Source organism: Pleurodeles waltl, chromosome 4_2 (genome assembly GCF_031143425.1).
Source record: "Pleurodeles waltl isolate 20211129_DDA chromosome 4_2, aPleWal1.hap1.20221129, whole genome shotgun sequence".
Taxonomy (NCBI): domain Eukaryota; kingdom Metazoa; phylum Chordata; class Amphibia; order Caudata; family Salamandridae; genus Pleurodeles; species Pleurodeles waltl.
Genome location: NC_090443.1, coordinates 90,744,850 through 90,765,867, shown reverse-complemented (window position 1 = coordinate 90,765,867; position 21,018 = coordinate 90,744,850). Strand labels below are relative to the sequence as shown.

At 46.7% G+C, this 21,018-nt stretch overlaps 1 protein-coding gene across 3 annotated transcripts in view; it reads left to right on the top strand.

Moving 5' to 3' along the window:
* The window catches only part of ARHGAP9 (Rho GTPase activating protein 9), a 956,751-nt gene that overhangs the window by 83,491 nt on the left and 852,242 nt on the right, over nucleotides 1–21,018 (top strand). For all 3 annotated transcript variants that reach the window (XM_069230800.1, XM_069230799.1, XM_069230801.1), the window contains one exon: nucleotides 7,288–7,346. The gene's annotated coding sequence lies outside the window, so the exon portion shown is untranslated. The remainder of the gene's footprint in view (nucleotides 1–7,287; nucleotides 7,347–21,018) is intronic.

Below are 21,018 nucleotides of genomic sequence, written 5' to 3'. Positions count from 1 at the left end.
CCTCCCTCTGATGCACTGACAGTTCTTGTCGAATATATCATCAGACCTCATAAATCATTATGATTTGCAGGGCTCTAAGAGATTTGGAACACCAGAGCTCTATAGCAGTGGTTCTTGATTTCTGTGAACCCCTACTTGAGTATTTCTGGAATATGCAGATCCCCACTGAATATGGTATCTGAACACCCCCAACTTGGAATCTGGGGACCCCGGCCCCAGCAATTTCCATGATTTGAATAGCAAAACAATACAAAAAAATACAGAAACAAGCATTCATCAAACAAATACACAAATGATGAAATACGGTATTTAATTCACAACCAAATATAAAACAAAATCTAAATTTTTACTTTTAATGGGAAGGTTGGGGCTTTTCCAAATTCAACCTCATTATGTTTGATGCACTGTCAGCAATCTGGGGATTCTAAGTTAATTTTTTGCCTCCAATTTCACATTTCTTCACATGGTTAAAAAAACAATTTTTCTTTAATTTAACATTTAGCTTTTTTACTTATTTACATTTTGTTAGTCTATTAAATTTATTTAATTTTCTTAGCAATCACATACCCCATGAATAAGTGTCTCAGACCTTCAGATAGAGCTGTGTGTGCCAACAAATTAACAAGGAGAGACGAGCCAAGAGTCTGGCTTGGATCTTAGAGCTCGTGCACGAGCCAAGACCTGAAAATATGGTCCCCAGTTCCAGATTCAGCAGCTCTCACAGAAAAGCCACGTCCGGGATAAAGGCAGTCAGGCAGAAGCTAAATGAAAGCTTAGCTTGATGTTCAAACGGGGCACAGCCAGTCTTCAGGCTCGAGCCTAGTTCCAGCTTTCGGTAACTCGCCCACCTCTACCGCCGGAACACAGGTTAAGAACTGCTGCTCAGTAGTCTTTAATTTTAGTTAACATTCTTTACTGATATTTTTTTGTGATCTGCGTGTTTATGTTTTTTCTAATGCATGAAAGCCTTTTGGCCAAAGTGTGTTTTTAATAAACTTGCAAGTGACAAAGTGACTAGAGGTTTTCAGTTTGTTCAAGCTGCAGAACCATCTCCTACTTTATTTCCAGAGGGAATATTCTCTCCTTACCTTTTGAAATGTCATAAAGAAGTGGCCATTCTGACTGTTTCACTGTACCTTTATAATATTTTGTTCTCAGCCCCTACAGCTGGTTGGGTCCAGGTAGTACAAATTAAAAAATAAGTATGTAACTGTGACAGAGAAATATGAGGCCACTGAAATTGGGACATTGAAAATTGAACAAAGATTTTAGAGCACCAGACATTGACAATGAGACACTAACAAGACTAACAAGAGGTAAAAGAAACGCAAAGAAATGGGCACAAAGACACATGGTTGCACAGAAAGAGAAGGACCTTTGCACACAGGTAAAGTGATAGACAGGCAATGGTGTTGAGTAAATGACACAGTTGCATAGGGAACCGGGGACACTGCCACAACAATGTAGAGATTAGGTTGCAAAGATGGGATCATGCACATTAGGAGACCACAGACACTGGGACATCATAGATATACAGAAGTGGTCATCATCACTAACAAGTTTATGGCTGCAGCTTCATTAAACAGTCCTAGAGCCACCCTCAGTATCAAGGAGCAGTACCAAGCAATACTAATGGCATATGTTATACTTTAAAAAATATCATATAAACTTTGGTTTAATGGCAAGGAAAACTGAATTTACCAATGTTGCAAATGAAGGAGTAAGCTCAAGACTTATTTTCTGGTCCTTCTTGTGCATTCCAGCTCTGCCCATCACAAACAGCATCTATTTCGTTGTTCTCTTGCCACAGACAAAATAGGCTAAGCAGAACATATTATATGAGCAGATGCCTCTGTCATTTACAGAAGGAAATAATGCTCTCTTTCACTGGATCGCTATTGAAAATAGTCAAAAGCTTACAATAGTCCCACCCACATGAGGGGATCACGGAGCACTTCTTTAAAATATGTGTTCTTAAGTGTAGATGTTCATCTTTCTTCATAAATGCCTGGAGAAACACTTGAGACATGAATAGTTTGCAGCCTAGAATCTTCAGATTGTATTTAATTGAAGGAAAATCTATCTATCTATCTATCTATCTATCTATCTATCTATCTATCTATCTATCTATCTATCTATCTATCTATCTATCTATCTATCTATTAATACATATTCAAAAAACAAAGGTTAGGAGAGGGACGTTATAGTTAGGCTCTGAATTTACTTGCACAAAACCATGGAAATTCAGCAGTTATAGTTACCTGAATGTATCTCAAGTAACTATTACCTGTGCCCTACTGTAACTGTAACTCGCTCAGTTTTGTCCTCAATAATTTCACTGCAAATGTTAAATTGATGTTATGAATGATGTTATCAGAGATGTCATATGTGAAGTAATATGTGGAGTAATTAGCAGTGCATTGCAAGGGTGCGAGTAATGCTTTTTTGCCCAGGGGGACCCCAACACCAAGGCTAGTGGTCAGGATATTTATGCCCTGTACCCTTTTCTTTATTTTTCATCTTTTTGTTTGGGACTTGCTGAGTCCGAGTTCCAAAATAGCTGCAGACACTTCCTGGTTGAAATGTTGGCAGCCAATCAGATCTCTGCACGAGATTGGGAGAATTCACAAATTATTCGAGCACCTAGATATACAAATTCAGATTTTATTTAATATCGTGAAACTACTGAACGGATTTACACCAAATAACAAAAGGGCCCATTCTGGACCAAAATCTACCTCCGTGCCAAATTTGGTGTAATTCTGTCTAGCGGTTTGTGCTGCAGTCATTTATAAAATACCTAAGGAAATTAACATGGGAAATGCCCTCTTTTGACCCTCCACCCCTTTTCTCGGCCCTGCTTGATGGATAGTTCAGAAACTTTCCATGCACAACTACAATCAGCGGCGCACTTTCTTGGGAAAATGTTGTGAACATTAGTCAAACAGACCAAAGTTATAGGCAAGTCAAAAAATGGTTTTACTATGGAAACTAGCTCCTAACTATAACTCCCTACTGGCGACCTACCGGCAGTAGGTGATATACATACATATATATATATATATGCACACGCACACACACACACTCACACACACAAATATATGTGTGTGTATATATAATTTGACTAAATCTCTTTCACAAACCTTAACACTGCAGGAACATTTTCAGGCACTCCGTTAGGGAAAGGGAGAAGATTCACCTTCATTGAACAGTGGAGTGAGGCAGGCAGCAGCAGGTGCACTCTGAAGGTGGGATGTCAAGAGAGGGAGGAGGGGGTCTGTCTTTTACCAGGGCTCTTCCACCTTCCTTTGCGGAATTGATGCGTTGGATATCCGAACAGAGAAGCCACCAGCAAAAAAGAAGGCATTCCAGGTCGATGTCGAGGGCATCGGTGTTGAGACAAAGTAGGCTTCCTACATGCTCACCACTGAGAGCTGTAGATGACTTTCGAGGAATGGGCGGACGATGCCGAGGAACATGATGTTGAGGAGAGGGAGAACTTTGACGTCAAGAAGTTTCTCAATGTTGAGACATAGGAGACATTTGACATCGAGGAGTCTGTCGAAATTGAGACATTCCAAAGGAAAGAGAAAGCCAAGACCTCGACATCTACCATCAATTTCAGACTCTGAGTACTTCAGGGCGTATTCTCGATCAGCACCTATAGTACTCCCAGACTCTCCTGCTCATCCACCATCTCCACCTTCTCTTCTAAAGCCTCCTCCACCCCCTTTGCCAGTGCCTCTTCCATGGCAAATGCCTGTGGAAACACCTTTGCCATGGATGACACCTGTTATTCCATCTCAGAAACCTAGAGATCCTCATTCCAGGTCTCAGCACAGGTCCAGAGCGCTGACACATTTACAACACCATCATTAGTATTGCCACTCTTTTTCATTATCGTCATACGTCCTGGTCTAGATATACGACAAGGTCAAGGCACACATCGCTATATTCAACTCCCTCCTCCAGTGCAGGAACATACTCCCCTACCTTGTCTGACTCTCCTCAACCAAGAGTCTCTCCGACAGACAACATAAACAACTTTCAGGAGGTACTTGTAAAGGGAGCTTCAAAACTGAATATTCTGTTGTCTACCCAACAGCCAACAAGATCAGTAATTTTTGAGGCAGTCTACTGACGTATGGTGTCCACACCTCTCCTGGCAGTAGTTTGGGGATTATTGGAACCAGCAATGGAACTATTCCTTATGCCAGTTGCAACCAAATCAGCAAGATTGACGCTCCAGAAAAAATATAGACTTCCGAAACAGGACCCATTGTTCCTAGGCTCAGATCTACCTCCTGACTCTGTAAAAAGGTGCGTTCCACTGCTCCGTCCTCTAAAGTTCCTCGAAACAAGGAGAGTAAAAATCTGGAATCTGTATGTTACAAGACGTATGGTACAGCGGCCACTACAATGAAGGTAGCAAGTGCATCTGCTCTGCTAGGCAGGTACGACAAAGTCTTATGGGACTCTTTATAGCAGTTTGATAAACATTCCAGTGAGATTGAAGGGAAGGTTTTTTTGAGGTATTCAATGAGTGCTTGATGTTCTCCATTCAGGTCATCAGTGCTGCAGCAGGTATTTCATTATTAGCAGCACACGGATACTGCCGTGAGTTGGCCCTCCAAAGGCATTCTTGGCTTTCTCTAACACCTTATTCGGCAGACATACCGACAATTAAATGGCAGGGATGAAATCAGAAATGAAGACTCTTTGAAAGCAGTGAGCCTGGAAAAATGTAAAGAGCAACACAAACGTGCTTATAGGCTGTACGACTGACGTTTTTACGCTCAAATGGATCAAACCCCTCACTGGTTGTAAGGTCACCATCAACAACAACAGCAAAGGCCTTTTAAACACCAACAGTGTTGTCCTCCTAAAGGAAGATCTACCTATCAACCCGCCCAAGCAGGAAAGGCTCTAGCAGACTCCAAACAATTAGTTGCTCCTTACTTCTCTTCCGTTACCCAGTGCGATAGTGGGAAGTATTTCTTATTTTTCTGGAAATGTGGCAATTCATCACGACAGATGCCTGGGTTTGGAATATTGTAAGGAATTAGTATTATCTCAAGTTTACCAGCTGTCCATCAAACATTACACCAAAACCGTCCAATCAACATTTGCAGAAGTTAAGATCAGAAGTCAACATCCTGCTGCACAGGCAAGCGGTGGAGATTGCTCCTCACAAACAACGAGGCACGGGAATTTATTCCTGTTTTTTTGGTTTAGAAAAGGCCCCAAAAATGAATTTAGGCCCATATTTGATCCCCAACTCGCCAACAAATGGAGCCGAAAAAAAAGGTTTTTAATGCTTTCCCTTCATCAAAATTATCCCCAAATCCATCAAGGAGACTGGCTTTGCTCAATAAATCTGCAGAATGCATACTTTCATATTCTGATAGCCAGAAAACACAGCAAGTTCCTGAGGTTTATAGTGAGTCATAATTATTTCCAATACAAGGTGCTTCTCTTCGACCTCAAATCGGCCCCAGAACATTCTCCAAATGTATGGGAGGGGTCACAGCACATCTCAAGAACCTCCAAATGTTCATCTACCCATAACTAGATGGCTGGCTTATCAAGGAGACAACTTAACAAAAGACCCAAGCCCATTATCAACTAACGATCAATGTACTCTATCAACTAGGGTGCATGTCAGTCACAGCAAGTCAACATCTTCTCCAGCCCATTCTCTGCATTACCTCAGGGCTACCATCGACACACTACAAGCAAGAGTGTATCCTTCAGAGGAGAGATTGTTATCAATCCATCTGAAGTGTCACTCTCTCATGGAAGGCTCCTATCCCACAGTGAGAACTGTGACATCTCTCCTAGGCTCGATGGCCTTGTACATTTTTCTGGGCCCGTCTCCACATGAAACTACTTCATGAGTGTCTGGAAGATCAGTGGGACCAAGGTTCAGGCAACTGGGTAGACAAGATCCCTCTGTCTCCCAAAGCAATACAAACCCTGAAATAGTGTTCTCCAACAAATCTCCTGCAAGGGTTGCCTTTTCATCAAGATGTTCCCTCTCAGACAGTAGTACCAGATGCCTCTCTGTTCAGCCGGGGAGCGCACATGGATCCTCTTCAGATTCAGGGGACATGGTCTCCGAGGGAAATGGCTTATTACATCAATCTCCTTGAGCTACATGCGGTTCATCTGGCACTGAAGGCATTTCTCCATCCTTCAAGTCAAAATCCCTGCTTGTCCAGAAAGGCAATACAATAACAATGTACTATTTGAACAAGCAAGGGGGAACAAGATCTAGACTGTTGTCTCAGGAAACCAGACAATCGGGAATTGGCTGATAGCCAGAGACCTGAGAACCACAGCAACTCATCTTCCAGGTGTTCAAAACTCCCTAAGTACGGTTCCTCAGTAAAACCATGAGTAGGTTCTTCATGACGAGGTTTTACAAAGCATATTCAACATGTAGGATTGTCCTCAAATAGACTTATTCGAAACAGCAAAAAAACAAAAAATGCCCAGACTTTGCCTTGAGGTACCACCAACCAGGGATATTGGAGAATGTCCTATGGATCGATTGTTCTGGCAAATTTCTCTGTCTGCTGATCCCCCTTATTCCAGCAGTTCTTATCAAACGGCCTTAATCGAGAGCCAGAATTATCTTGATAGGTCCGGAGTGGCCCCGACAATGGTGGTTCACAGACATTCTTCACATGTCTGAGTGTCCACATATGAGGCTGTCGTGCAGACTGGAATTTCTCACAAGATTTGGAGGCCAGATGGTATACCTCAATCTCTCCTCTTTGAGTTTGGTAGCATGGCTCCTGAGTTAGTACAATTCGGGCATTTGAATCTCCCACAAGACTGTATGAACATTCTCAAGGAGGCAAAATGTCTATCAACACATTCTGCTTATTCAATGAAGTGGAAGAGATTCTGTATCTGGTGTTCAGACAAGAACTTTGATACAACCAAATGCCAAGAAGGAGCAATTCTTCTATATTTGCTTTCACTGGCCAAATCAGACTTACAAATTCTCTTATATAAAAATGTATTTGGCGGCTATTACTGCCTACAGAAAATGTCCTTCACAAACCTGTTTTTTCAAAATTCCTGTTGTCAAGGAGCGTTTAAAGCGTTTGTGTCACATGGTCTGGCAAACGGCTCGGTAGACAGATAACAAAATGTGTTACACGCCTTAGCTATTTGCTATTTGCTTATAGGTCTCTTTATTAGTCTCTATAAGTCTTGCATTTTCCTCCTTTGACTTTTGTTTCGTAACAATTGTCTTTGTTTTCCTCTTCCCTCTAGGATCGACTGGACTGGACCACTGTGGTTGGCCCCTCAGATAGAGGAGAAAAGAACCACAAGTAAGTGGATGTTCCTTAGTGTTAGCTATAGTATGGGGTGGGTGTGGGAATATACTCACTCACTTGCCCTATCCAGTCATCGTGTTGTTGTGCATTCCTTTTTTTCTATTGGTTACAAGTGGGGCATGCAACTCTCATTCTGATCTCCTAAACAAGACGGGGAATCCACCGCTTAGACGGGTGACCCCTCTCCTGTTGAAACGTTCCCGTTGCTACCAGTTTCCCACCCACCAGTTAGTCTCAATAGACGCCCATGTACCTGAGCTAGCCACGCTCCTCCGGGAGCATGGCAGGGTGATATGAGGATACAATGGCCTCCCAGCTTAATCCGTTGACTCTCGTCCGGGTCCCTGGAAATCTCATACGGAAGGCTGCGGCTTCTCGAGTCGTCCTGCCTTGGTTGGCGTTGTTCTGAGTCTATTTTCCCGGGTGTCTTCCTCTGGTGCTTTTCTCTCTCGTGCTCATCGGTACTTCTCGTTTTAGGGTTAGACCCGTGTAGGAGGCTGGACTGGCTTGTAGTGAGTACCAAGGGGTACTTGCACCTTGCACCAGGCCCAGTTATCCCTTATTAGTGTATAGGGTGTCTAGCAGCTTAGGCTGATAGATAATGGTAGCTTAGCAGAGCGGCTTAGGCTGAACTAGGAGACGTGTGAAGCTACTACAGTACCACTTAGTGTCATATGCACAATATCATAAGAAAACACAATACACAGTTATACTAAAAATAAAGGTACTTTATTTTTATGACAATATGCCAAAGTATCTTAGAGTGTACCCTCAGTGAGAGGATAGGAAATATACACAAGATATATATACACAATAGCAAAAATATGCAGTATAGTCTTAGAAAACAGTGCAAACAATGTATAGTTACAATAGGATGCAATGGGGAAACATAGGGATAGGGGCAACACAAACCATATACTCCAAAAGTGGAATGCGAACCACGAATGGACCCCAAACCTATGTGACCTTGTAGAGGGTCGCTGGGACTATTAGAAAATAGTGAGAGTTCGAAAAATAACCCTCCCCAAGACCCTGAAAAGTGAGTGCAAAGTGCACTAAAGTTCCCCGAAGGATAAAGAAGTCGTGTTAGAGGAATAATGCAGGAAAGACACAAACCAACAATGCAACAACGCTGGATTTCCAATCTGGGGTACCTGTGGAACAAGGGGACCAAGTCCAAAAGTCACAAGCAAGTCGGAGATGGGCAGATGCCCAGGAAATGCCAGCTGCGGGTGCAAAGAAGCTTCTACTGGACAGAAGAAGCTGCGGTTTCTGCAGGAACGCAAAGGGCTAGAGACTTCCCCTTTGGAGGACGGATCCCCCTCGCCTTGTAGAGTCGTGCAGAAATGTTTTTCCGCCGAAAGAACGCTAACAAGCCTTGCTAGCTGCAAATCGTGCGGTTAGCGTTTTTGGACGCTGCTGCGGCCCAGGAGGGACCAGGAGGTCGCAAATTGGACCAGGAGGTAGAGGGGACGTCGTGCAAGACAAGGAACCCTCTTAGCAGCAGGTAGCACCCGGAGAAGTGCCAGAAACAGGCACTATGAGGATGCGTGAAACGGTGCTCACCCAAAGTTACACAAAGGAGTCCCACGTCGCCGGAGAACAACTTAGGAGGTCGTGCAATGCAGGTTAGAGTGCCGTGGACCCAGGCTGGACTGTGCACAAAGGATTTCCGCCGGAAGTGCACGGAGGCCGGAGTAGCTGCAAAAGTCGCGGTTCCCAGCAATGCAGTCTAGCGAGGTGAGGCAAGGACTTACCTCCACCAAACTTGGACTGAAGAGTCACTGGACTGTGGGGGCCACTTGGACAGAGTTGCTGGATTCGAGGGACCTCGCTCGTCGTGCTGAGAGGAGACCCAAGGGACCGGTAATGCAGCTTTTTGGTGCCTGCGGTTGCAGGGGGAAGATTCCGTCGACCCACAGGAGATTTCTTCGGAGCTTCTAGTGCAGAGAGGAGGCAGACTACCCCCACAGCATGCACCACCAGGAAAACAGTCGAGAAGGCGGCAGGATCAGCGTTACAGAGTTGCAGTAGTCGTCTTTGCTACTATGTTGCAGTTTTGCAGGCTTCCAGCGCGGTCAGCAGTCGATTCCTTGGTAGAAGGTGAAGAGAGAGATGCAGAGGAACTCGGCTGAGCTCTTGCATTCGTTATCTCCAGTTTCCCCAGAGACAGAGACCCTAAATAGCCAGAAAAGAGGGTTTGGCTACCTAGGAGAGAGGATAGGCTAGCAACACCTGAAGGAGCCTATCACAAGGAGTCTCTGACGTCACCTGGTGGCACTGGCCACTCAGAGCAGTCCAGTGTGCCAGCAGCACCTCTGTTTCCAAGATGGCAGAGGTCTGGAGCACACTGGAGGAGCTCTGGACACCTCCCAGGGGAGGTGCAGGTCAGGGGAGTGGTCACTCCCCTTTCCTTTGTCCAGTTTCGCGCCAGAGCAGGGCTAAGGGGTCCCCTGAACCGGTGTAGACTGGCTTATGCAGAATTGGGCACATCTGTGCCCAAGAAAGCATTTCCAGAGGCTGGGGGAGGCTACTCCTCCCCTGCCTTCACACCATTTTCCAAAGGGAGAGGGTGTAACACCCTCTCTCAGAGGAAGTCCTTTGTTCTGCCATCCTGGGCCAGGCCTGGCTGGACCCCAGGAGGGCAGATGCCTGTCTGAGGGGTTGGCAGCAGCAGCAGCTGCAGTGAAACCCCAGGAAGGGCAGTTTGGCAGTACCAGGGTCTGTGCTACAGACCACTGGGATCATGGGATTGTGCCAACTATGCCAGGATGGTATAGAGGGGGCAATTCCATGATCATAGACATGTTATATGGCCATATTCGGAGTTACCATTGTGAAGCTACATATAGGTAGTGACCTATATGTAGTGCACGCGTGTAATGGTGTCCCCGCACTCACAAAGTCGGGGGAATTGGCCCTGAACAATGTGGGGGCACCTTGGCTTGTGCCAGGGTGCCCTCACACTAAGTAACTTTGCACCTAACCTTTACCAGGTAAAGGTTAGACATATAGGTGACTTATAAGTTACTTAAGTGCAGTGTAAAATGGCTGTGAAATAACGTGGACGTTATTTCACTCAGGCTGCAGTGGCAGGCCTGTGTAAGAATTGTCAGAGCTCCCTATGGGTGGCAAAAGAAATGCTGCAGCCCATAGGGATCTCCTGGAACCCCAATACCCTGGGTACCTCAGTACCATATACTAGGGAATTATAAGGGTGTTCCAGTAAGCCAATGTAAATTGGTAAAAATAGTCACTAGCCTGTTAGTGACAATTTGGAAAGAAATGAGAGAGCATAACCACTGAGGTTCTGATTAGCAGAGCCTCAGTGAGACAGTTAGTCACTACACAGGTAACACATTCAGTCACACTTATGAGCACTGGGGCCCTGGTGAACAGGGTCCCAGTGACACATACAATTAAAACAACATATATACAGTGAAAAATGGGGGTAACATGCCAGGCAAGATGGTACTTTCCTACAACCCGCTTCCTTGTTCAGGCCACCGTTCATCAGGGGGCTGATCAGTGCCACACACAATACCACACCCCTCCACCTCCTATACCCCTGTAGAGGCTTTAAAGGGACAGGAGTCCCAGGTAGTCTGTAAAAAAAAACACAGGTGCATCTCAGGGTACGGAAAGAGAAGGGAGGGCCCAGGGTAAAGCCCCATCATTACTGTTGTCCTTATCACACCAACCCCACCCCAGGATATTCCCAATCGGGGAAAAGGGAAAATGAGAGAGACATCAGCGTTTCCCTGTTCCATACCCTTCCTATGGAAGACCTCAAACCTGAAGGGCTGCAAACACAAAAAACATCTTAGGACCCTGTCATTGTTCCCCTTGTTGCGCTGAAGCCAGATGAGAGATGCATGATCGGTATAAAGTGCAAAATACCTGCCCTCTAGATAGTAACGCAGTTTCTCAATACTCCATTACAGGGACAGCCATTTATTTTCTATGGTGGGGTACACCTTTTAATGAGGAAACAGTTTCCTACTGATAAAGAGAAGGAGTCTTTCTTGCCCCTCAGTATCTAACTGGGACAGAACAGCACCAATGCCAACATCAGAAGCATCAGTTTGTAGAATAAAGGGTTTGCTAAAGTTTGGAGACAATAGCAATAGAGCTGTAGTAAGAGAGTTCTTCAAATCCTGGAATGCTTCTAGGGCTGTAGCGGGGGGGTGTTTGAAGACAGAAGGAGATACCAATTTCTTCAACAAGTCTGTAAGGGAAGCTGAAAGTTTGGAGAAGTAAGGAATAAACCTCCTATAATATCCTAGGAGACCGAGAAAAACTTGCATCTCCATTTTTTTTGGGGGGGTAGGAGTCCCTGTTATGGCTTTTATTTTTTATATTTGGGGTTCGATCACCCCGCCTCCTAGAAGATAACCTAAATACTTCACTTTGTGGTGTGCAAATCTGGACTTTTCCCGTTGATATGGAGGTGGGCCTGTTGTAATTCAGATAGGACAGACCTAAGATGGGTAAGGTGTTCCTGCAAAGTCTTGCTATGTGCCACTATATCATCCAGAAAAGCGGATGAATATCTCTGGTGTTTTGCTAGTAGGTTGTTCATGAGTCTCTGGAAAGTAACAGGCACCCCATGTAACCCAAAGGGGAGGACAGTGAAGTGGTACAACCCGTCAGGCGTAACATTGGCCGTTTTTTTCTTGGTCAGCTGGATTCACCGGGATCTGCCAATAACCTTTGGTCAAGTCAATAGTACTTATGTAGTGTGCTTCCCCAAGCCTCTCAATCAGTTCGTCCACTATAAGTAAGGGATAGCCATGCAGTTTGGAGGCCCTGTTTGCAGCCCGGAAGTCAATACAAAAATGTAGGCTGCCATCTAGTTTTAGGACAAGTACTATAGGTGAACACCACTAACTCTTGGATGGGACAATGACTCCCATCTTAAACATTTGTGTGACATATGCCTGGAGGGTAAGACGCCTTGCTTTGGTGATACGATATGGTCGTTGCTTGATAACTACTCCCTCTTGGGTCGGTATGGAATGCATAGTAAGGTCAATCCTACCAGGTAGATCCGAAAATATGTCTGCATAATTTAATAGTACAGGCAGAAGTTGGTCCCTTTCTTTTTCAGATAGGGAATTATTATTATTATTATTTTTATTTTTTTAATGTTTTATTGGGATTTCAATACAGATCAATTAGTATTATTTGCGTTTACATCTGCAGGATATAATTGAACTGGTATAAATTTTACAATCAAGCAAACAGAAAAACATAACATAGGTCTTATTTACTTTTCCAAATATTTGTCTGCTGCATCTGGTTGTTGTGTTTAGAAGTGAGGTGTTGGTTGCCTCGCATTTCGCATCTTGGTTGCACTATTCTCTGCTGATTCATGCCGCATTGGTGCGGTGGGGAGTGCCAGTCTAATGTCTGTTGTGGCTTGTACTATATTGGCTCTGTTGTTCATATTCTAACTGTTTATTTGTCTGTTTGTTTATTAACTCCTCACTTGTTGATCATTGTGGATAGCTGTGGGTTGGGGTAAGGTAGCAGGTGGGCCCACAGCCCGCCTGATCTGTCCCGCCCAATTTGCACGTTATGGTGAGAGCGGGCAGGTTCCTGCCCACTCTACTCTGAGGCTATGCCATTATTCGGTTCATGGTGGTCTTTCATCATTCTTAGCCTCTAGTTTATTGACTAAAGTTTCCCAAGCCACACATCCTGTGTGTTGTTGGCCCTCCCCCGCTAGTTTACGTTCTACCTGATATTCTGTGCGGGCCCAGCGCAATGTCAGGGAACGCCAGGCTTTCAGATCTGGGGCTTTGGACGCTTTCCAGTTCATGGCTATCAGTCTTTTGTACATGACGTACGCTAGGTCTGCAAACTTGTGTAGATGCCTATGTTTCTTTTCTCTCTGTCTCAGTCCTAATAGGCAGGATTTGGGGTCGACCGTGAAAACAAGCCCCGTCATTTCTGCGACCTCTGCCACCACCCCACTCCATTCTCTGTGTACCTGGGTGCATTACCAGACCATGTGGTAGAAATGTGCCAACGGGGCTTTGCATCTGGGACAAGCTGGGTCTAGACCAGGGAACATGCGCTTAATCCTAGCTGGTGATAGGTACACTTGGTGGGCATAATTAAATTGAGTGAAGCGAAATCTGGGGTTCTTCGATACCCCTGCGTATGGTGTAAGACTTTTGGCCACTCCGCTTGTGATATCGGGTCGGGCAGGACTGCGTTCCATCTATCCCTTACATTCTCCAGGTTAGGTTCAGGGACTTTATTCAAAGTTTTATATAAGTTCGCCACTACTTTTGTTTGATTTTCGTAGTGCAACATATGGTGCAGCATGGGGGAGACCGCTGGTTCTTGGTCTCCGGCCGCCCATGTCTTTTTAATTAAATGGCAAATTGCGTAATAGGCTATAAATTGCCCTGGATTCCCTGCTGTGAGGGCTTGTATGGATTCCAATGACATCAGTTTCCCTTCCTCAAAACAATCTCATGTCTGTGATATGCCCGCCTCCGTCCAGGGCGTGAGTGAGTGCGTTCTGGCCGCGCTAGCCCAGCCAGGAATCAATCCCAGGGGGATGAGCGTCGAGTAAGGGAGCCCGCTGTGTCCTCTTTGTACGTATCTCTTCCAACATGAATGTGCTACTAACATTAACTGGTTATCGGCTACGCCTTTAGGTATTTTATTTGTTAGCCATGTGACTAGCGGTTCTCCGAGTAGTCGCGCCAGCACCCATGTGGAGTCCGCCAATGTGGGTCTGTGTAACCAGTTTAGTACCCACTTTAACTGTGCAGCCGCGTAGTAGAGTTCGAAGCTGGGGGCACCCAGGCCTCCAGCGCTGATTGGGCGCTTCAACGTGGTGAGAGTGAAGCGCGCCCTTCCCCCGCCCCATATAAGCTGTAGTAAGACTGCATTCAAATCTCGAAAGAAGCTCTTGGGGACCCTGAGTGGCAATGCCGTGAAGTAGTATAGCAGCCGGGGCAGCAGCAGCATGTTTGCCACCGCCACTCTGCCCAGTGGTGACAATGGCAATTTACCCCAGAAGCGCAGCGACCCCTTCATAGAAGCCAATGCTCTTCCCAAGTTACCATCCCTGAGATCCTCAGTTCTGTGGTATATATGGACTCCCAAATATTTAAACGTATCAAAGCACCACTTCCATTGGCCTGCTGGAGCTGTTTTCTCCTCGCCGGGGGCCAGATGGTTAGTGGGAACACGCACGATTTTTCCCAATTTACCACCAAACCTGATATCTTCCCATAATCAGTCAGGAGTGAGATTACTAATGGAATCACCTCGCTTCCTTTCCGTACGTATATTAGGGCGTCGTCTGCATATAATGATATGACATGGTGTAGCCCACTCCTAATTATTCCCCATCTGGCTTCCATTGCACGTATTTGGGTCGCTAGTGGTTCCATCGCTATGGCAAACAACAGCGGAGAGAGGGGACATCCCTGCCTGGTGCCTCTCGTGATCGGGAAGCTATCAGATATGACCCCTCCCGTATTCACCCTAGCTTGTGGATCACATCTTCCGCTGCCTTCACTCCCTCTGCCAGGTTGCGAGTAGATTTAAATCTTGTGATACTGCGTCTATTCTGAGTTCCAGAGAGGATTTAGGGCCTCATTATGACCCTGGCGGTACAGAACCGCCAGGGCCAACGGGGGTGGGAGCACCGCCGACAGGCCGGCGGTGCTCCCTTGGGCATTCCGACCGCGGCGGTAACGCCGCGGTCGGACCGGGACAACTGGCGGTCTCCCGCCAGTTTCCCGCTGCCCAAATGAATCCTCCAAGGCGGCGCAGCATGCTGCGCCACCTTGGGGATTCTGACACCCCCTACCGCCATCCTGTTCCTGGCGGTTCGCCCGCCAGGAACAGGATGGCGGTAGGGGGTGTCGCGGGGCCCCTGGGGGCCCCTGCAGTGCCCATGCCAATGGCATGGGTACTGCAGGGGCCCCCGTAAGAGGGCCCGCTAGTATTTCACTGTCTGCATAGCAGACAGTGAAATACGCGACGGGTGCAGTAGCACCCGTCGCACCTTCCCACTCCGCCGGCTCGATTACGAGCCGGCTTCATGGTGGGAAGGTCGTTTTCCCCTTGGCTGGCGGGCGGCCTTTCGGCGGCCGCCCGTCAGCCCAGGGGAAAAGTCAAAATACCCGCCGCGGTCTTGCGACCGCGGTACGGTATTTTGACGGCGGGACTTTGGCGGGCGGCCTCCACCGCCCGCCAAGGTCCAAATGAGGGCCTTAGTGTCCATGATCACCTGTTGTACTTTTTCGAATTGTGTAGAGTGGGCTTGGAGTGTGTCTTCCAGTGACTGTAAGGTAGAAGCTGTTGATCGCACGGTGCCGGGCCAGGTGTGTTTCGATCCAGATTTTTTCGCGGATTTGGATTTCCTGCCCATTTTGCATCTCCGCTGAGCCACCTTCGTGGTGTAGAGCGGCGCGGCAATGTGCTGCCTGGGCGTCGGGTTATACCATAGGTGCGTGTCTGCCTCCCAGTGAGCGCCTCCCCGCCGCAACCAGCAAAGACCCCCCGCAGCTCCCCCCGGGCGGGCCAGCAACGGCCCAGGACGCAGGCCAATGATTATTTAGCGCTGCTGCTGGAGGTTAAGTGTCCGGGGACCGGGGCGCACCCACTCCGCCGAGCCGCCGTGCACCAGCCGTGAGACAGCTTCCTTGGCGGCCGGAGTCACTCCATGCGGCCCGCCGCTGACATTCTTCCTGCGTGAAATTTGACCGTTGGTAAGGGCGGGGGAAAAAGGAGGCCAAAAAGCAAGGATGGGGGACAAAAAAAAAATGGCGGAGAAGGGAGGGGGTAACTCCGGTCTCTCTCGCCCAGCAGGCCCCTCCGTCGGCTCTGTGTATCCGTTGCCCCCGCTGTAGAGGGGGGAAGGAGGTCGGTTGCCAGCAGTATGAGGGGAACACCCCCACAGTCCCCCGGGCTTCACCGCCGGGCCCGGGTATAAAATTCCAGATTCGGCGCGGCCCTCCTTCCACTGCACCCCAGCTGCTGTGCACTGCTTTGCGTGGGGTTATTTCCCCACGCATTGTGGCCTAAGTGGAGAGCAGCGCTCGGCTCTCAGCTCCGCCGCGCGGCCGCCTCTGCGCCACCTCCAACACTTCAAAGGCGGCAGGAGCCGACAAAGACGCCGTAGATGCCGCCGCCCAAGCAAACAAGACGGAGGGGTTGGGGGGGAGGGAGAGAAGCCGGGTACGATTTAGGCCCCCCCAATTTGGGCCCCCCCCTCGATTCACCCCCTAACCTCGCAGCTGGCCGGCCGGGCGATCAGGAAGTCCACCGCCGACCCCGCCGACGCACAGGAACACGCGAGGCCGCCGCCGCCGGTTCACCCGCGGGCCTCATCCGGCCCCAAACTCCACAGCTCCACGCACGATGCCGCTCGACTCCGCAGCAGGGGGGCGGCCTCCCTTGCCAGTTTGCTGCGCTTGCAGGCTCCAAGACCCTCACCGGGAGCGCCCTACAGAATAATTACTGTGGGCCCGGATCGGAGCTCTCACTTAGGCGTCCGACTCGGCCACCATTTTGGCTCCTCCCCCAGATAGGGAATTATTTATGTCTGTGACATTTATACTGTTTTTCATCTCCTTTGCGGAGTCCACCCACCATTTGTACATTCGTGGGAGGGGGTGTTAACCATTTCTTTAAGATGTTGATGTGATATAACTGTTCTCGGTTTTGGGGGCGGCGTAGTCGGTAGGTGACTCAGCCTACTCTCTCAATTATCTCATAGGGTCCTTGCCATTCTGTCTTCTTTTTGGCAGTGGAATTGGGTAGAAAGATCAGTTTCAATTGCCTACAGCGAGTTCTCTCCAGTGTTTACCCTTGTCATAAAAATGCTTTTGTCTTTGTTGGAAATTCTCTAGGTTTTCATGAGCTAGTGCTCTTAGCTTCCACAACCAGGATTTGAGTTGTCTAGTATACTCCAATAGAGACTAGGCCTCATCTTTGGAGTCCCTGTCCCATGCTTCTCTTGTTATTTCCAGCAGTGTATGCGGTCGTCGCCCAAATAGCTATTCAAAAGAGGAGACCCCCAAACTACTTTGAACTTGGCTTCTTAGGACAAACAAGGCAAGCAGGAGTAACTGGTCCCAATTTCTCCCGTCACTAGATAACATCTTCTTAAGAGTCAATTTAAGACTTCCATTGTACCTCTCAACAAGATCATCTGTCTGGGGTTGGTAAACAGAAGTAGTTAGATGTTTTATGTTTAACTGTTTACAGACTTGTTTCAATTATTTTAGAAACAAAGGGAGTTCCCTGATCTGTTAGGATTTCTCAAGGAAATCCCATCTTTTTCAAATACCTCAGTGAGATGTTGGGTGATGAACTTTGATGTGGTCACTTGTAAGGGAAAGACCTCAGGATACCTTGTAGAATAATCAACCATCACCAACACGGATTGGAAACCTTTTGTGGACCGGGGTAAGTGTCCTATCAAATCCATACCCCTACGGTCAAATGGCTTTCCTATTGCTGGTTACAGTTGTAATGGTACCTGGGGTGGTTCATAGGGGTTCTTTTTTTGGAATATGGCACAGTCTTGGCAATATTGCTTGACCTGCACATACATACTGGGCCAATAGAAAATCAGTTGGATGGCTTGGCATGTCTTTTCTATTCCAGAGTGAGCGGCCAACAGATGTAAATGTGCAAAAAACAAAACTTGATCACGGTATTCCGTTGGCCTTACCTGAGGGATATCATTGGCCTTACCTAATTAGAATAGGAAGTTCTTTTGTATGATGAAACATGGATATGTAGGAGTGGAGGAGCCCGGGTTATCCTCGTATAATAGCCACAGTCCTGGAATAAGAAGAGAATCATGGACAAAAGACTCCTTTGTGACTTGTTTGGTCTGGGTTTTTTTTTTTTTAAAGGTTTCCTAACACCAAATCAAGGATGTAGGGATTGTCTGTTCCCAAAATGAGGAATTAAGGGGAAGATTTATGAAAAGTAGCACTGCACCTAGCTCAGCGCCACTTTTCTCACGTCCCTTAGCGCCCCCGAACTTCACCATGTGTGGGCGCATTGCAGGATTAGCGTAAACATTTGATGATAATCCTGCAAAGCACCCAGAGGCCCATTGAAACCAATGGAAGTCTCCTTTTAATACCTGCTCTGAGCAGGTGTTAAAAGTGGCAAAAAAATGCCGCAAGGAGATCTCTTTGATTTTCTTGCGCCATTTCATTGGCCCCCCTAACAGGGGTACGCCCCCTTTGCATACATTATGCCCGGCGCAGACATAAAGTGATGCAAAAGGTTACAAAGTGGCGCAATGCATGCATTGCACCACTTTGTAAATATGGCACAGCGTTTTTGGCCTTCAAATGCAACAATAGTGTAAAAAAATGAAGCTAATCCGACGTTAGAAAGGCTCAATGCCCTCTTAAATATGGGTCTAAGTCTGGTGACTGGATATACCTTGGTGTCACCGTGTACACAATGTTTACCCACCTTTTTGTTTGGAAGTATTTGGGAAGAATGTACCCACTCTCTCCTGACTACTGATTGCCTACAGCTGGAATCTAACAAAGTGGTTATGGTTGTCCCATTTAACTACAAACTCACATAATACAGGGGCCATTTTTCTGGGCACAGAGAACAGACCTAGGAATATAACCAATATCCATAGGTTCCTCATCCCCATTCTCTTTTCGTCTTTTGCAGAACCTGGCAATTTGGCCCCACACTCCACATTAGTACCATTGAGGACCAGGGTTTACCATAGGCTTGGGTTTCCCTATTCTAGCCTTGTTGGTTTTGTTGGGCTTTTTCTCATACTTGTGCATGGACATGGTGATGGGCTAGGAGGCCTTCTTAGGCTTGTGACTGTGCATGTGCAAATAAAGTGGCCATTTCCACTGCATGGTCAACAGTCAACGCAGCATGTTGTCGCAATAATTTCTGTGTTTGAAATGGTAATGCTACCAAATACTGGTCAAGGTAGATTTTTTCCATGATTTCTTTTTTGGGGAATTCCAAGGGTTTAAGCCAGTGATCTGCGGTGTCTTTCATTGTATAGAACAATTTCCTATTTACATCTGTGGGTTTCTTCATCTACGCCTAAGCGATCCGGGTTAGTCCCACCTCTCATTTCAGGCCACCATTTATCAGGGGGCTGATCAGCATCACACACGAACACAATACCACGCCCCTCCACCTCCTATATCCCTGTAGAGGCTTTAAAGAGACAGGCCTTCCAGGTTGTCAGGAAAACTGAAAAAAACAGGTTCATCTCAGGGTAAGGAAAGATTAAAGGAAGAGCCATTGTAAAGCCCCATCAATACTGTCGCCCTCATCACACTTTGAAAAAGGTGTTCTCTCCCATAAGGTGTCCATCCCCTCCCTCGGAGTTGAATATAGTCCTTCCATGACTCATGCAGGCCCCTTTTGAGACTACACATAAATCTTCTTTGCAACGTCTCTCTTGGAAAACTGATTTCCTCGTAGCGATCACAATACGCTATATTCTCACGAACCATACACAATTGTCCATTCTAATAATGTGGTCATGAGGACTCATCCAAAATCGCTACCAAAAGTTATTTCAGATTTTCACGTTAATCAGATCATTTCTTTACCTACCTTCTTTCAGCACCCTTCCACACCAGCTTACGAACGCTCCATTTCTCTAGGCATAAGGCAAGTGTTAAACTTTACCTGGATAAAACAAACAAAAAATCTGCAAGATGGACCAATTGTTTTTAAACTATGGGCCGGTCCATTCAGTTTTAACCAGGTCCAAACAGTCCATATCCTGATGGATAGTGTTGTGCATTCTGTTAAACTATCAGAAGGCAAATAAGGTTCTGCCCAGTAGACCTAAAGATCATTCCACTAAAGGGAAAGCAGCAACAGCTACGTTCATGAGAAATATTCTCTTTGCTGAGATCTGTAACGCAGCTACATGGAGATCCTTTTTTTTCAAATAAATGTTATTGAGTTTTGGATACAAAGTAAAAGATGTAACAGAACAAAAACAATACAAAAGCTCCTTGAATGTCATCCCAGTCCCACCTGCACCCCGCATTCACCCTGTTTGTAAATTAAACCATGTGAGTTGATGTAGAAGGTGCAATCAAAGTCAACCCAAAGTACTCCCACAAGTTACCCCAAACCTTAGAAAGTTTTGTGGGGCATCCACGGGCAACATAAATTGGTTCCTCTTTTTGTGCTCACCAGTCCATAACAGCACACCATGTTTTTAGCTTTGGAGGGGAAGATTGATTCCATGTGTTAGCCACTAGCGACTCAGACCGATCAATGTCCTATCTCCTCTGGACCCTCCCACCCCATCCAACACACCCAACAATTCCACCTTCGGTGTCTGTTGCAAAGGAGACTCTAAGACAGCAGAGAGGGTGGCTCCAACCCGGGACCAATACTGGGCTATCTGGGGGCACAGCAATACCATGTGGAAGATGTCTGCCATTGGGGATTGACATCAAGCGCATCTAGGGTGAATAAGGATCTTCGCGTGACCCAGTCTTTGAGGAGTCATGTAAGTTTGATGCGGATAATGCAATTGGATAATTTGCAGTCGGGTGGAAATCGACAATCCCTTGGGAGCCATACAGGCCTCCAGCCATTCACCCTCTTCCAGTTCTCTCAGCCACTTCTCCCACTTCCGACATAAGGCCTC